The sequence below is a fragment of the Poecile atricapillus genome, chromosome Z (genome assembly GCF_030490865.1).
Source record: "Poecile atricapillus isolate bPoeAtr1 chromosome Z, bPoeAtr1.hap1, whole genome shotgun sequence".
Lineage (NCBI taxonomy): Eukaryota > Metazoa > Chordata > Aves > Passeriformes > Paridae > Poecile > Poecile atricapillus.
In genome coordinates this window covers 136,212,324-136,230,255 of record NC_081289.1, presented here as the reverse complement: position 1 = coordinate 136,230,255, position 17,932 = coordinate 136,212,324, and the positions used below count along the sequence as shown (strand labels likewise).

The following is a 17,932-nucleotide window of genomic DNA, read 5'->3' as shown; positions in this document are numbered from 1 at the left end:
TTGAATGAAATACAAATACTCTTTTTTTTTTTATTTTTATTAAAGTATTGTCAAACAGAAGAGTTGGCCAGTTATCATCACTATCTAAGCAATAAGAACTTAAAATTGTTTCTTAATATAATTTCAACATCAATAGCAGGAATGGAATTAAGTTCTTAGTGTAAGCCCTTGGAAATATCTATAAAGACAGTAAAAAGATAATATTTCAAGAGTCTTTCACTGATCCAGATGTTTCTCTCTTTTTCCCCTCAGTTTTATTGCTCCCAGAGAAGACCTTATAAATGCTGAAACTGCTTATTAAATATACAGACTTAATGAATTGGAAAAGGGAAGAAGTAATTCTTAACATAACATGTTCACAAGTCAGACCCATGTTTACTGTCAATGGAGATGATAGCAAAATACTCTCTATGCACAGAGAAGTCTCTGTTAGGACAGAATCTGTCTCCATGAACCACTTCCAGCATACTGAAAAGATTAATTTCTAAGACAACGCAGTATGAAAGTTTGTTGAATTATTTAGTGATGCTGTACCATGGCTCCAATGCCAAGGTTTATTTTTAGAGCCACACATCTGCAGGTTATTTGTTGCAGGATGGGGTGGATGGAGTGAATCCTTAAACAATTTCCTAAGTAGGGAAGAATTACTGGAAGGAGCAGTTGTTTATATGGTGTCACTAGAAGGCCTGGTATCTGGGATGTGGCAGTGGTGTCCGAGCTGCCTGGACAGCTGACACTGCTCCACTTATGCTGCAGTTAGCAGACAGTGGGAAGTTCACAAAGCAGCTTTTTGATGTGGCACTCAGCTCCTCTGTTCCAAGTTCCTGCAGGAGCAGGAATGCCATCCAGCCATGGGCTGCAGTGATTCTGGCACGGAGTGCAGTGCCCTCTCAAAGCCAGTGCACCCCGCTCTTTAATTTATAAGCAAATGAGTGGCACTATGACAGTTCTAAACATAAAAAGCAAAGCTGTTTTCAGAAACTTTCCCGCATTTCCCACCACACTGTGTCCTACACAGGGCTCAGCTTTCAATCCAGCCTGAGCCAGCTAATTGCCTGTTAGCCATGTGCTAATTGCAGGAGTGACCACACCGTGCCCTAACTGATCAAACCACAGCCCCACTCTGTTTTTATTGCCTAATTTAATGGGACTGGTATTGGCTGCTGCTCTTCTTTCTCATCCTGCTGCTGGAATACGGTTTTAGCTCTGAGGTTGAACACCAGACTTCCATGAGACGATGAAATGCTTTTAAGACAACTCACCCCCATTTCACACTGATATTTGCAGTCATATTTCAGTTGAAAGACTCTCCTCCCCCCTCGTCCCCCTAAACCACTGCCTCAAAATTAGGCATGAGGTTTGCTACCAGGCGTGACACCCGGCCAGGCTGAGGCAGGATGAGGAAGCATTTTGCTCCAGAGAGCTGTGAAACATTGACACCAAAGAGGTAGAAATGAGCCAAAGGAAAGTGGACCTGCTGTGGGGTAAAACTTTGCTGCTGGGACAGAGACTTTTGCTGAAGGCAAAACCTTTAGGGATGCACAAGGGAGCTGAGAGGAAAGGTCACAAACCCAAACCTGGACCCTCCCATCCTCAGATGGGCAGTGAAGATGTGGTCCTGAGCTGGTGAGGGCGACTTGTCATGGATGCATGGAGAGCCTCAAGCGTGATGAATTCTGAGAGGAACCCTGATGCAGCATTGTGCAATTACCCTTATATTACTACACCTCTCATTAAAATGGGGTTGTGTTTTCCAGTTCTGGTGCCTGCAGGCATACACAGCATTTGTATTACTATACCCTTTCCGAAAACTGATGCACACTGGGGATAACTGCTGGAGCTGGTGCAGCAGTTCCAGTTTCAGACAGCAATTCAGAGCTGCAAGCGCTGCAGCAGCTCTGGCATTTGAAGCATCAAAATGGGCTCAATATTTGAGCTCAGAAGTGAAAAAACCTGACACCAGAGTGAGAACAGAATCAGGGTTATTGACCAATTTACCCAGGAAGATTGAGTAGGCCCCTCAGTTTCCCTTCCCTGCAGATCATCCTGGACAACTGCCTTGTGCACCAGCCCAGTTCTGACATTCAGTCGTTTTCTCTGTGACTGCAAGGTCTTTTCAACTCATTTGCAAACATTTGTTTTCTTCTAGTGACGGGACTTTGCTTTGTCTGCCTTATTTCCATGACCCACAATGAGGGCAAACATCCTGCTGGGTATCAGTTTTAAGACATACTTGCTGCTGGTCATGCTCTTGTTTGCCTGTGGGAACCCATCTCTCCCCATCACTCTGCCATGGGCTTTTGGTATTTCTCTTACAATGTCACTTTTTCTTTGGCTAATTTTGGTGGTCTGGGTCAGGCTGCTGTTTCTTGATAATGCTCAGTGCTGCATTTCTGGTTCTTCCTTTACCATTAATACATTTAAGGCATTGCAGCATTTATCTCTTACTGCTGCAATGTCTGTTCATACCTAGTAAGCATGTGGAAGGATGGTCCCTGTGGAAGGACCTGAACCTTCCTGCACAGCCCTCACTGGAATTGCATCATAAATCTGAAAATTTGGTGGTGTTAACACAGAAGTTACCGAACTGCTACAATATGTGCCTTCATCTCTGCTAATGCTTTATTCTCTATACAGTATTTAAACATCTTCTCCATGTCACAGCAGTCACAGCTGAGAGGAAGCCCAGGACAAACCATGACCATGGCCATAGGCAAGAGTCATCACCTTCATCTAAAGCAAGCCACCAGGGAAAGTTTGGGTGATTTCTTCCTATTAACTTATCCTACTCTAATATGTTTCATGTTGATTCATTACTAAACTTCCAGAAATTTTCAAGCTGATGTTGCCCTTAAGTAAATACAGAGTGACTGCTGAGGAAGTATAGGAGATAAGAGATCAGTGTATTTTTTCTGACTGGCTTATCATGACTGGTGTGACTGTGGGTGACAGTCACTTTGGCCCTCCATGACTTCAATTTAGTTCTTCCTGGAAAGTGAAAGTTGTGTCCAAAAAGCAGCCTTGCTGGTAAACACAATGTACATCTAAGTCTGTGGTAGCCTGTAGAGACAATGCCAAATTTAGACCTGAGGCTAAATCAGTATCAGTAAAAACAAGATTACAATTGCTAGATTCATACCTCAGAACATCCATTTTGTGTTTCTGTTCCTCTTGGAATGTACATTTTGTGTCACTTTGTACTGCTTCTACATTACCACCAATTTATCTACATGTGATACTTGTGCATTGTCTTTGAGCTCCCACCAGAATACTTTTGTAGAGATAGTATTTTATGCCGAATAAAAAAAAAACTAGTTGTTTTCTTTCCCGCTATATTCACAAGTTTGCTTTTATTTCTGAGACACTCCAAGGAAGAAAACTCAACATTTTTACAGGCTGAGATATCAATCTGATTCTGTAAAGCTGTTTGAAAGCACTATAACTGGCGCACTCTAATGTATTTGGAATAAAGGTTTGGCATGTGGTGTAAAGCAGACTCCCCCAAACCCATGAGTGCAAGCAGCAAAGTGAAATCAATATTGTGTGCATTCCTTGAGAAATTTCATCTCAGTTTTGATTTTTTTCCCACCTTTTCTACTAATGAAGTGCTTGTTCATCAATGTTACAACCCGATGGGCACAGTGTGTATTACAATCTCACCATCTGCATCATTTACATTCCCAAATGTGGAATCTCAGCCAGATGTCTGACTTATCTCCAAGGCGCTGACTTCAGACATATGGTTTTTATTTAAATGAATCACAATACTAACAGAAATCCAGTATCTATTATCTGTCACAATTGCAGATAATAACTCAGAATAAATTGAACTTGAGCTTTTTATTGTTGCCCACATAGACACTTCCGTGGATGAATCTGCTAAAGCACAATCATAAAAATTGAATGAAAGTTAAGGCAGAATGTTAACCAGAATAGTTCATTATAGATGAAGTTTCAGATTCTGTTGCAAGCAGAAGAAAAATGTGCAACGTTCAGTAACATAGAGATCATTAAGCAATTCAATGCCAGGACATTAGGTAACCCTAAGCCATAGTTCTGTGTACTGGTGTTCAGCAATTATGATTGCCATCATGTGGGGGGGAGTCAAATAGAAAAATGAAAATAGCATCACACTCCCCTCTTTGCACACAGAATTTGAAGCTTCTGCTCAGAACCTGTGTGCTGTTTGCTGGCACAAAACCACACACTTGAAATAAAATGTACACATTCATTTAGAAATGTATTGTGTTACATATTTTGCTCTGATTTGGATTTCTGAGCATTTCTACACTCTTAATTAGTACTGGTAGTAGTAATAATATGTTTTCACTTCCATTATGTTAACCACTAGGGTATGAAGGCTGCAAATAGAAACTATGTTCAACATAAAATTGATAGTTCCTTACTTAGATTTTTTTTCTTCCCACTTCGATAATTCTATGATTCTAATTCCTTAGATTTGCTACCAAATTAACACCACTCTTTACCTTTCACAGAAGAAAAGTATTGGTGCTTACACTAGATTGGCATAAAAATGTGCCTGTCATGGAACAGAATCCCAAATCCTTATGCAAACCCTGAACAGAACAATAATTCCTGACAGAATATATTTTCATCTATGACAGGATGCAAGGGCCAGGACAGAGTTCTCCATGTTAGCACATAGTGAGTGCAGGAAAATCAAAGCCATCACATTTCTTATTATAGCTGATTTTCATATCAAAACCACCATGTCAGCATGCACAGGGACAGATGTGCCCTAGTACAGGTGTCTCTCTCTTCCTCAGGGAGGGGCAGATGCTTCTGAGAGGCACCTCAGCCTGGCAGTGGCATGGCAAAACTCCTAACCCCAGTGCCTTGCTTGAGACACATAAGCAGAGGAAACCTGGGCTTTAATGCCCCAGTTTTCACCAGAACTATTTCTTTAAACTCTTTCAGAGCTTCACTCCTATGGAAGGTGGTCAAAGGCCATGAAATGATGAAATTTGCAACAAAAGCAAGAGGAGGAGGTGGTCTCCTTGGTCACTCTGCTGACAGTCTCCAGCCACATCCCTTCTGGGGTGGGGAGACCCCCCAGAGGTACCTCCTCAACCCTGAGCACCCCCATGCACAGATGCATCACCCCGTGTGTGAGGCTGGGTGTGTGCCTGTGGTTTGACAGCCAAGCATTGTGAACCCAGAGCTCCTCCAGAGACGGGTCAGCCTTGAGGGAGCTCTTAGGGGAACTCTGTTTGCAGAGCTGGAGGCCAGGGCAGCTGCCTCCTCAGCTGTGCAGCTCCTCTGACTCTCCCTGTGGATTCAGCTGTTTCGTAAGCCAGGGCGAGTGCAATACTAAAACATCATTGCATTTGGACCTCTCAGGAATCCTTCCAGAAATGGAACTGGAAAAAAACTCCAGACTACAATCATGTAATTAAATCCTGAATCACAACAGAGAACCACAGAAGTCCAGTGAAAATTGTGCTTAACGCTGGCTTTTCTTAATCTGAGTGCCAAAACTCTTTGCATGTTCACAAGGTCACTGTCATGTGAAATGGTGCTATTTGCTCAACATTCCCTGCTCACCAAACTCCCTTTCAGAGCTGCTTGAAGCCATCAGAGATCTTGCTTGTCTTCATGTACTTTTTCAGCCAATGTCCAACTTAATTATTTCATCTGCCAGAATGTTTTAATGATACAGTTCTGCAGAAGATGGGGTCACAGGGAGACACCATGGACTGCCACAGCAGCTCAGTGCCAGCCCTGAGATGGAAATTGCACCATCTGGGGGTGCTGGTGGATGTCTAAGGGAAGACAACTGTAAAACACAGGCTGGGGTGAAAAATTGTGGGAATTTGGTCTCCAGTCTTTATGTCTGTTTTTTTCTAGTCCAGTCTGGAGTGCATATATCTATGTCAGGGTCCCTTGAGAAACCAGCTGAAGGTGATCCACCCCCAAGCAGAGATCCTCACTAGCCTGATTCTTCTCCAGCAGCTTGTGCCAGGAAGGTTCAAGGACTGCCCATGTTGACTACCTGATGACATGGGTATTGGCCTCACTGGCACACATCTTGAATCTCTGAATTTCATTGATTCAGTTCACTGTTCACACACAGCATAGTGCAGTAGTGCTCAAAGCTGTCCAAACCAGTTTTGAATGTGCTAGTGTGAGCCTGGAAGTGGGGCTGCTGCCTGAATCCATCACTCTGCCCAGGATCTGTGTTGATATATTTCCTTGTTCTATAGCTTTGGGGATAAAACAGGGACAACAGGACGTTTATTTTGCTTTTGTTGTTATCACCACAGTCACAGTAAAGCAGCCACTCTCATCAGTTCCTGCCAGGGGATGATTTTTGGAGTAAATGCTGCTGAGGATTTAAAAAAAATGGCTGATGGTTTTGCTTGAGGGGCAAGCTCATGGCTTGGGATCATTCCTTTTTTTTCCACCTGTGCAATGCAAACCAGTACAAAGTCCAGCTGAAGCCTCCTGCCCTTGAAAGCTGCACAAGTGTTTGTGCAGATGTTGTCTGATCCCACAACTGTCCACTACAGAAGGATGGGTAGGACTGGTCTGCCCCTCCATGAGTGATAAAGCAGTTAACAGAACATATGAGATCTTATAAAAATGATGAATTCACATACCACAGAGAGTCCAGTAAGTTGTATGCTGCTTCCTTGCAAAAATGTCAACTTTTCAGTTTCTCACTGGGATTTAGCTGTTGCATTTTGACAGCAATGGAAAAGAACAGCAAAATGGCCAATCTGCTCTTATTAGAGTTGGACAGTAAATTACATGCTCTGCTCCATCCACTAAGAAATGTTTATCAACTGCTGCCAAAACCCACAGCACCCTGGTGTTTCCTCAGGCTTGCCTTCCATTTCTACAGCCACTGAGGAGGCTGTTACCCTTGGGAAGTTTCATTTAGAATAAACAGTTCTTTATGTTCATTATCACAATTCCCAGAGAAAGGGCTGGAGGAGCTAATTAGCAACTAAGCATGACTGGAAGCGCCAGGCTGGACCCAGCAGATCTGCGAGTGCGTCCTCCAGGCTGAAGAGCTACAGCAAACCTCATGACTCTTCCTCTGGCCTCAAGGATGCCTGGGCTTTGAGCTGGGGAATTTCTTCTCTTTTATTGGGATGAAAAACAATTCACTAGAAGAGGGCAGAGGAGAAACCTAACTACAGCACTGTTTCAGGAAATGACCGATTCTAGGAAAAATATAAGATGGACCTGAGGGCCAGAGTGTTCCAGTTCCTCACCAAAAAGTGGTGTTTGCAGATCAGACTTGATTGACTGCTTCACAAGGCAAAAAGCAAACTCCAAGCCCCCAAGTAACAGTGTTTTGGGGGAAGCCCAGTTCACATTGTTTGGGGTTTCTTTGCAGTTCAGTTCAGCCTTTGGATCTGTTTGTCTCTGGTTCAGTCTGACTCCTGTGATGATGGCAGGTCCAGCCAGGCTCAGTGAGGTCACGTAGGAGCACCCAGCAATGCTCACAACCTCCTCATCTGCACGGACCAAGGGCTCTGGACCAAGAGAGAAGCTGGCCCAGCTGTTGAGGCTGGGGGATCACACACAGGGTTGTCCAGCTCATCCCCCTCATCCCAGCACACTGGGAATCCTGGACCCAGCAGCTGTAGTCCATCATTCAGCCAGTGAGGGGAAAACAGGACTGATAAGCACTCCTTCTCAGAGCAGGTCTGCTTTAAGTCCAGTAAGATGAAGCATTTTGCCAGTTAGGGAGTTAGCCACAGACTTTGCCATGGCATAGATTTTTGGTTCAGCTTGTTGCCTTCACCAGAGCTCCACTTCTAATAGTAGGGGTTAATCTCCTCTAGTCAACACGGCTTATTAAGAGATCAGAGTAATCCCTGTATGGGTTCAAAATCAACAAGTTAAAAATGTATTAACCTATGCAAAGCCATGGCAGATTAAAAGAAATTACATTTGTGCTGCAGCCTATCTGTAAGCTGAGGGCTGGATTTTGTTCTGACAGTTGTACTACCTAAAAGAGCTGTTTGATAAAATACAGCTTAATTGCTGTCTAATGTTTTACTAAGAGGCACAGAGATTGTCTCACTTTTGAAATGTCTAAGATTTCAAAGACCCACAAAGACAGTCTTCCAATTCCCACTGGCCTGCAGGAAATGCTTGTAACCCATGAGTCTGAATCAGAACAGTGCTTTTTTATCAAATCTTGTTCAAGTTATTTTTTTCCATTACCAATTTCTCCCCCCACCTAATCATTATTTACTTATACATTCTTTGCTACTTAGAAACACAGGAGGAGAGAACAAATGCATCAGCCAGCAATGCACTGAAGATCATCTCTGGAAACACTAATGACTTCTCACTCAGCAAACATTTTGATGTAGGCATGTCTAGTTCAGAGAAGGAAGGCGAGAGAATGGCACCATTTCACATGAAAGCACATAGAGCTGGCCAAAACCCCTTATATAACACAATGGGATTGTCAGTGTGGTTAAAAACAAAACCATCACTGTGGTGCTGGACTGAGCTGCATACATGGTGCCCTGGAGACCCGCCTGTCCTGGATGCAGCAGGGCGTACAAAAATCTGGGCTATTTACATGGATGAGGAATCAGGGCCAGAATTCCACTGCATCCACAGAACCTGGGTTAGCCAGCGTGCTCTGGACATGCAGGAAGGGCTTTGCAACTGTGCCAAGATGAGAACACGCTGCATGGCCCCATCTGCCTTTCCCACCTCAGCCTACCTGGGTTTGTCCCTGCAGGCCAGCAGGCAGAATGGAAAGTGAGGAAATAAGGTCTGGCATGGGGGAAATAATATTTTAAAAAGACAACGTTTAAGTTTCTTGTTGCACTGAAAGCCAGAAAACACATTCAGGCAAGTCAGAGAACACCTGAAGACAATTGTAAACATAAAGTGAGCTGCATCCCAGCTCCCAAAGAGCTCACCAGAGGACACCCATAGAGGCAGATCCTGGAGTGTGGGGGAAAGATCTTCAGATGTCTGGAGAAAAAGGACAGGAATGTTCAAAAGCATGGAACTCTGCAAAGAAAATTTGTAAACAAGGCAAGAAATAAAGTGTAAGTGTAAAAAAAAAAGACAGTGAAAGGGAGGTGGAACAATGGGCTGAAACTCCAGAATGGTGGGGAGCAGGCAGATAAGGAGCACTGCTGTACCATGTCTCACTTCATAACGTCCAAAGATAACCCAAGGAAATGATGAGGCAGCAGAATTAAATAAACCAGATAACAAGTACTTCTTCATGCAACACTAAGCTGCAATATTTGGGGTGAGTTGGAGGCTAGAGGGTTCAGGAGGTTCACACAGTACTCAGACAAATCCATGGGGAAGGGCTAGGGCTAGGTAAGCACCACAAGTACAAGCCTGTGGTCTGTGCCCACTGTCACAGACAGGCAGAGATGCTTTGTTGGTGGGCACAGCAACAATCCTGCCTTGTGCTGCTTTTGTGCTGTCACCTGCCAGCATTTTATCTAAGATCATACAAAAACACCCGCTCAGATCATTGGGTCCAACTATTAACCCAGCGCTGCCAAACCCAGCACCAAACATGTCCTAGAGTGCCACATCCACCTGTCTTTTAAATGCCTCCAGGGGTGGTGACTCCACCACTTTCCTGGGCAGCCTATTCCAGTGCTTGACAACTCTTTTGTTGAAGAATTTTTCCCTAGTATCCAAACTAATCCTCTCCCGGTGCAGCCTGAGGCCATTTCCTTTGGTCCTAAGCTTTGAAGCTCTCACTGCAAGCAAGAATGCTGAGGAAGAGCAGCTTACTCTCAGCCTACCCAGCTACCTGGGCTAGTTTGAAAGCAAGATAAAACAGCCCCCTGAGTGTTATGACAAGAAGCTTTTCAGCAAAAATGAAGCAAGGAGACTCTGTTTACAAGAACCACTTGTAAATGGAAACCAAGACCCAAATCTGAAAAGAAAACCACATGGCCATAATCTCTCTCTTGTGAAAGGAGCAGTAATTACAGTGTCACACAGCAAGCTAAATGGTCTCTAACCAAACGAGGATTACAACTGCATTCCTGGATCATACCTGACCTGGAGAGTGCTCTGAAGTGCAGGGAGGGGATCAGGCCTCCCCCCAGCTGCCTGACATGTCCCTGGCACAGCTGGACAAGAGGTTACAGATCAGCTCAGTGAAGTTTACAGAACAACCCAAATGATTTTCCTGGAATGAAACCTTGACACAAATGTTTCCAGTGAGGATGGATACCAGCCTGCTTCCAGGGCTTCACTGTCAACAGGAAACGTGTGAAGTATGTGATGGGATTCTCCATGTTTCATAATTCAACCTGTAGGTGCTAAGTGCAGATTGAGGAGGCTGTTGCAGCATTTATTCTACCAGCAGATGTTCCATGCAAAGCCTGGACTTCAGTTTGTACTTCATCCCTGCTGAACCTTGGTTCAGCTTGGTTAGGTGTGGATTTGCTCTGGAGGACGGAGCAAGATGGGGGTCACAGGGGCCAGCATATGCTGCACACATGCACTTGGACAGACACAGATGGATAAACCACCACTTCAAGCAACAAGCCTTAATAACATGGCTCTTAACACCTCGGAGCTACAGAGCAGAGGTGGGGCACCTCAATTCTGGCCATTGGAATGTGAAACAACTCCAGGGCTGAGCTCCTCCAAACCCCCATCTGCCTCTGACATGGCATGCATAGAAATGTTGGCAGAAAGTCTAAAAATCAGCCAGGAGTGGTAATGGAACTGAAAAAACATTATGGGGTAGTGGCTCTGGTACACTGAGTAATGCCAATAGGGAATAAGAGACAGTCTCTAAAGACCAAAACCAAGGTCTGGGTTAGAAGGCCTTTATCATCAGCTCTGAAAGGAGGCAGCAGTGTGGACTGACACAGGACATTCAGTCAGAGGCACAGTTAAATGTGTAAGGAAACAGGCAAGCCCTTGTTTTCCTTGGGAAAACTCTGCAGACAGACACTCTTGTACCCACACAGCTAAGCATCCTATTGCACAGCCCTGCAACACAATTCTCACGGGTTTTCACATGGTGAAAGGGCTCACTGCAAAGCCCTCACATCAGCAGGGAGCTCCCCCACTCCAGATCACTGCGTGCAAAAAGAGCAGGCGCTTGCACGACGTCCTCACCCTCAAACACAGCCTCCTGACAGCCACAGCCACAGGTCTTGGTACGTGGGGAAACAAAACAGCCCAGCAAGTCAGTAACCACACACTGCTGAGCTCTGCAGTGCAGACAGAGGCAGCAGTGCCTGCAACTCAGAGCATTCCCTCTGACCAGCACTTCTTGTGGTAAATGCTCACATTAAAGTGCCTGAAAAACCATTGCAATCAGTGCATGTCCAACCCCAGAGCCCAGTCAGCTCAGATCCCCAAGATACTCCTGTTTCTCCCAAGTAATTTGCAACTTCCAGCTTTCACTTGAGAACGCAACACACTGCAAATTCCAAGAAAACTGCTGATATTTTTAGCAGCATCGCACTCAGAAACCAAAATCAAGAAATAGTCCTTAAAGCATCATCCAAAAGCAAATAACTCAAGGAACTAATGGCTGTACTGACACCCTTTTCTAGCTAAGCACTGGTTATGCCCTAACATACTTCTGATGATTGAGTGGAGGCACATGCCAAGCTTTCCCTACATGAAAAATACAGCAGTCATTTTTCTAGAGCTGGAATTTCACCAGTGGCTGCTGGTCACTGTGCTAACCATCATGACAAGCTGGCTTGATGCAGAAGGGAGTTGTTTTCTTTGTTAATTATGCTGTTATTTTGAAAAACATACTTTAGATGATAGGATATAAATCTTGATGGGCCTCTCCTAAGCAGTTTCTGGCCCACATAAATATCAGCAGTGAAGAAGCATTTGACAAAAGCATTAGGCCCAAAAGAGGAACAGGGCTGGGGGGAACACTGGGGAGAAGCACAGCTCTGAGATAGCACAGCAGCCAAAGAAAACAGGGCTGCTCTGAGGCTGTCCTTCATGCAGATGAAAAAAAAGATAAAAAATATTAACCCCACAGGTAGCAGCTGTGCCACAACCAGCATGTTTCTAGTTCCAGTTGGTTTTTATTATTTCTCCTCTTCCAAGGGGTTAGAGAATCTTTAGAGATCCTAGTAGCTTGCAGGAAACACGGTGGCATCCACAACACAATGCACACTGAAAGTCCTGTACAGGACAGGAACTGCTGCTTTTTCCTTAAAGTTGAAAATATCTTGCAAGATTGTTCCATCTGCCCCATAAGATGAAAGTAAGGCTCAGACAGAACCGGGACAAACAAGGTAGGATTGATCTGCAGGAGGAAAAAGGGAGGTAAGAGTGCTGCCAGTCGCTGTGGGGTTCTCTGGCAGGCAGCTGACTCACTGCTGGACATTCGTGACAATAACAGCAACAGAAAGGAGCTGGGAAGAACTCACAAGAAATAACCCCATGCAGATGAGAAGAATCCCAGGAGTGACCAGAAAATCCATTCAGTGAGCTCAAATGATTCATTCAGTTCTTCAGTTTTATGATCTGCGTGGAACTTGCAGATTTCTCTGTAGCATTTGACTGGAGATCTGTGGTTTTGTATTTTTGGAAGAGACATTTCACCTTTCGCAATAAATTCTTGACTGATGCAAGCACAAAGAGATGCAAAGGAAACATTGGAAGTGATCTTACTAAGGGGCTAAGAAAACACTTCAAACACACGTCAGCTAAGGACAGATTCATGTGCAGCACGTGCTTATCTGTGCTACGGCATTTTTTGAAAACATTATTGCTATTAGAGATAAAAGAAAATTTACTAGCATGTATACATTTCCAAAAACCATTTTATAGGATTCAGATTGGAGATCAGCAACTGCAGCCAAGAGGAAAGATTACAGGATTAAAAACCCTGTATTGAGCACGAAAGTCAAAACATGACTGCTCAATCAGAAGCAGGATTGTATCAGTTTGAAAAGATGAATGTGTTGCTCAAGAGCTGTTTTCTAACATTTCATTTTATATAGCAAATGTTATGTATTGAGCTAGGCACACACTCTTCTATATACACACAAACATGAGCAGGTTCTGTGAAATTTGTGGAGAGTTTCCTCATTTCTTTGCCAGGTAGTGAGCTGAAATGCAGAGAGATTAAGACACAAAAAACCCCAACCAACCAAACTACTTACTGTAGAGAAGTTTGTGCTCACAAGAGGCTGCTTTATCAGTTTTGGTGCTGTTCTGTGTTTGAAGCCTGGTTCTCACTGACTCTGGGTCTAGCTGAGAGTGTTATCTACTACAGTAAATGCAAACCAAACTCCCAAGCCAAGTATCACCTGAGAAAACAGCTTAAAATATTTTTTTTGCACCAGAAAGCACTGGAAGGTGATCTCCAGCTCTTCCTAAGCTTTGCCTTCTGCAGCCCTGGCTTTACTTCCACATGCTCTTTTCCACCATTCCAAGAAGCAAAGGGTCATACAGAAAAAAAACCTCTTGATCTTCTCTGTGAGAGAAGGGAGATGAAAGAGAACTTCACCTTTCACCCTTCTCTGCTGGGCAGACACTACTTCTGGGGATGCTGGCCTTGTGCAGAGATTCTGGCATGGCCTCATCCATCCACCATCTCCACAAAGGACTTTCCTTTCCTGTGAAACCATCATGTGTGGGGTCTGCAGCACTGGGTACCTCCTGGTACACTGCAAAGGATTTTGGTGTGCCTTTTCCTCCCTCTCTTCTTTACACACTTGCACACAGAATATTGGCAGGCATTGCTCCCCATCTCCCCTCCCTTCATGCTGTTGAATAATAGGGGAAACATAAACCACAGGACAGGAACTTCTCACGTTGATGATATCTCAAGGTCACAGCTACCCCCATTTCTTTTCACTTTAAAAGCTCAGTAACAAAGCCACTAGTCCAAAGTGAATTTTAATAAGTTCCTGTAGTTGACTCTGTGCTGAAATATTATTTAATTTCATATTTCTCAAGTCTCTGGCAAGCCCAGAAAGCCAGCTATACTATTAGGTTTCTCTTTAGTTTTCTTTTTAAACACATCACTGCAATGCTAAGCAACCCAAGCTATTCTAATGAACTCTGCTGTAAATGCAAAACATGTTTTTCAGCACTTAAAAATCAATCAAGCTGCCAGAGATTGCTAAAATAGCTCATATGAATTCCCTGCCATTTTCTACATGCAAAGGTCAAGCCTGGGAGATGAGCAGGCACTATGAGTTTGCAGACTGGCTCCATCTGTTATACATAAAGTTTGGGCTTGGCAGTGAAAACACTAGAGGAAGCGGGGGGGAAACCCAAGACTTATTGTCTGTGTTTACTAACTGCAGGGCCTAATCTTGCAGGGAGCTGAGTGTCTCAAGCCTTGGTGGGGCGGAGGGGGCACACTGGTGTCCACCCATCTTTGGGGACCTGCAGAGAGCTCACCTCTGCCTGTTTTATTGTCAGGTCATGGAAACCTGTATCTTCTCTGAAGTTTTCACCTCAGCTTTCTCTGCGCCTGTCCCACTGGCTGGGATGCCCATGACTGCTGTGGTGTGAGAAACACATCTCCACTTGGGTTGTCCTGTGCACCCACAAATGTGGAACAGGGGTAGTGAAAGGCTGTGCCTGCTTGAACCTCAGGACAGCTGGTGCTGCTGGCTGCAGCCGTGCCCTGTCTGCAGACAGTGATAAAGAGGGAGTCATGTTTTTAATACCAGAATGTGAGAAGACCTTGTATCAGCAAGGACACAGGAGAGAGAACTGCACAGCTGCCTCCCCAGCATTCCTCCCCGCGATGATTAATGAGCGCAGACCATCGGCTGCATGGCTGTAATTGAGGGTGACACGCCACCGAGGCCTTGTGTTCGTGCAGGGATGGAGGCAGCCCAAAGCTGCTCCAGTGGGAGAGCAGTGGTGGGGAGCTGTGGGCAGGTGGGAAGGCAGGGGCACTCACCCACCCTTGCCCTTCGGATGCTCAGCATTCCAGCACTGCCAGGTTGCCCACTTCACCTTGGCTTAGACTGTGCCCAAGGAAATGCAAGACAAATTGATCTCTTTTCACCTTTGTTTCTATTTTACGTTATGATTCAAAGGGCTAGGTGTTCCTCTAGCATTGGAGATGCTTTTCTACTGTTGTCCTTTATCCATGAAAGCCAAACTACTGATATGCCAGGGCAGCAGCAGAGGCAATGCAAGTGACACAAATACACCTTGCATTGACCCAGCAAGGCTGGAAAGACATTGCCAGCCTGGGGCAAATCTTCAGTCGGGACATTCCTCTTCTGTGAGTCACATCATGGACCAGGAGTGCCAGCCTAGCTAAGCAACAACCAAAAACAACCCAATAAAGACAACAATGTTATTGCATCTTGAAATTACACTTGTGGTAAAATGAAAACCTTCACAAGAAATGCAAAATTCTGCCAGATTAGAGCAGAGGGCAGGAGAAGGAGGAGGCCTATTAAAATGGAAGTCAGATCTGAGCTGCTTGTCAGGCTGAATTCTTTTCTGTGAATAATAAGCTTTAACGACAAAGAGAAAAGAAAGTTTGTTCATTAGCTGGGGTTTTTCCAGAACCCACACAACATCTAAAATTCTACAGCCTTTCTTATCCCAATGAAAAAATAATTACTCTAAAGAATATTCTTCAATGAACCCTTAGGGGACAAATTATGATACTTCACTGGAAACACTCTGTTCTTTTCCCTTCGCAAAAAAATGTTCTTGTGCTTGTTTCCAGGAGGTAGGCAGGCGAGCACCGCAGCCAGCAGGACGGCTCTTTGGTAATTCATTTAATATCACGCATTCCGTGGCAGCTTTACTGCACCACTCGTGATGGAGATGCTTCAATTTTGTAAAATTCAGCAGCATCAATCAGAAGTCCCATCTAGCAGCATCCTCCTGGGAACCCCCAGCAAAGGTGCTTTACAGCCCAGGGTCAAGCACTACAGGCACTCAAGAGACATGCATCTATCTGTATTTGTCAGCATAAATCTTCTTATAAGCACTGGGGCAAATCTGGCCGGCAAATTCGGTTTTGAGTATCCAGGAAATACGGCTTGTACACAAGAAAATATTTTAAACAGGATGCAGTAAGCTTTTCTTGTAGGATATTTATGTTGCTGTGATGTTTTATAAATAACAGAGGAAAAGTAGTAAATAAAAAAAGGATTTGGCTTCTCGTGGACAAACAGACTGTTTCAATCATGTTGGGCATTGCCAAAAATGCTACTTTATTGTGCCTCTAGCTGCCACCCATCCAGAGTTTCAGATACACCTCAAAGAAGAGCGATACAGGCCAGTGATGCTGTGAAAAATCTTTGTTTTCAAAGACTGTGGGGTGCATTTTTAATAGATCTTCCTATTTCATCTGAAGAATTCTTGACACAGGTGTGAGAACCACTACTGCTTCCAAACATGTAATACCACTAAAATAGTAAAAAAAACAATGCACTTACATGCACTGTGGAAGTTCACAATCCAGCAGGATGTTCAGAGACTTATTAATGCCTCATTTACTACACAATAATTAAAACAGCTATCCTAGACGTAATTAAATTATTACCAGTGGAATTACAGCAGGAAAGGGATTATCCCTACTACCTTACCAATTTTTTGATTGAACAGCACCAACTAGAAAAGTGCTGGAATCAGTCCACATGCAGGCAAAAATCCAAAAGAGAGTATTTTTGAAAGGCAACATTCCAGATTGAGCATTTTAAAGTAGCTTCAATAGGAGTTATTTTCTTTTCCTTTCTTTATGTACAACAATGGTGTGTTCCAGGCTCCCAGGAAAATTATTATTAGTACTTTGTTGACACTGAGCTCTTGGATTATGCTCTGTAGGGCAGGCAGGGTGCATTCACAGGCTCCTGCCACAATGGCTTTGCAGTGGTGCTGTGCAACTTAGTTTGTTTCAAACTATTCCTTCCTGCCGTCTTCCAGAGTCTCTCCTACCACTGTGTTATCTCTGACTTGATCCCAACATCATTATTACCCACAAAATGAATGGTATCTACACAATCATGTCACAGATAATAACTGGGAGGATGGGGGTTGCTTGAAGGACTTTCTGTAATTGTGCTCCACGAAGAAGTGAGATTTTATTCTGTGCTAACACAAAGCAAATTAATTCAGATCAATGAATTTTCCAAGTAATCTGATCCCAATGTAATGAAAATAAGTCTATATGCATGTACATCCATTGAAAATGATACCCCATTTTTTAAACTGTTTCTGAGGAGACCCCTCCTAAGTCGCTTGTCTCTGACTTGAACAGGCTAGGTCAAAAAACTCCAGGCAGACCCATCCAGTAGAGAAAAAATGCTGATTAATCACAATTCAAGTGTTCTCCATGACTGTGTCAATTTTGATGACATTTTAAATAGAAAAAAAATCCCAGATAGTTTGAAGAGCATTTCAAGTTTTCTTACACAGAAATGTTTCAGGCAACAAAATATTTAAAATTCTTATTTTAGCCCTTAAATCAGGAGATAGTATGGCCCAAGTATTGTTATTTCCTGTTTTCTGACATTTTTGTTTGTGAACTCTTTAATGCAATTAGCCTTTGCTCCCAACTTGTGGTGCTCAACCAGTCCCAGATCCCTTGGGTTTGCTCCCAGCAGGATGAATTACAAGCCTTGCTGTCCAAAGGATTGAAAACACAGAAGTGCTGCCAAACCACAGCCAGGCTTGTGGTGCTGCCAAACAACTCAGGTAGCTTTGGTGGCCGTGGCTAAGAGATTAATTTATTCTTGAATGTCAAATCTTTGCTTTTAAAAATGGGTAATCTTAATCAGAAGAATCTGAGTAGGGTGAGATTTCTTTTTCCCCCTACAAACAAAACACTTAAGCTGATTTTTCTGCTACTCTCAGTGCCTGTAACTTACCTGTGAGCTCATCCACTGATTTCAGCAGAGAAACCATCCATGCATTCTCCAGCACCGATTTGACCAGACTGGTTGCTGTGATTTACTTTTACATATGCTGCAAA

The 17,932-nt window shown here is 43.8% G+C and overlaps 1 protein-coding gene and 1 long non-coding RNA gene across 2 annotated transcripts in view; both read right to left on the bottom strand.

The window, feature by feature from the left end:
* CCBE1 (collagen and calcium binding EGF domains 1) overlaps positions 1-17,932 on the bottom strand; it is a 96,458-nt gene that overhangs the window by 35,613 nt on the left and 42,913 nt on the right. The gene's annotated exons all lie outside the window — the stretch shown is intronic.
* On the bottom strand, positions 3,731-17,880 carry LOC131573191 (uncharacterized). Its single transcript, XR_009276142.1, has 3 exons — positions 17,829-17,880; positions 8,919-9,012; positions 3,731-7,850 (listed from the first exon to the last, which is right to left on the bottom strand). It is a non-coding gene; the product is annotated as an uncharacterized LOC131573191 (long non-coding RNA).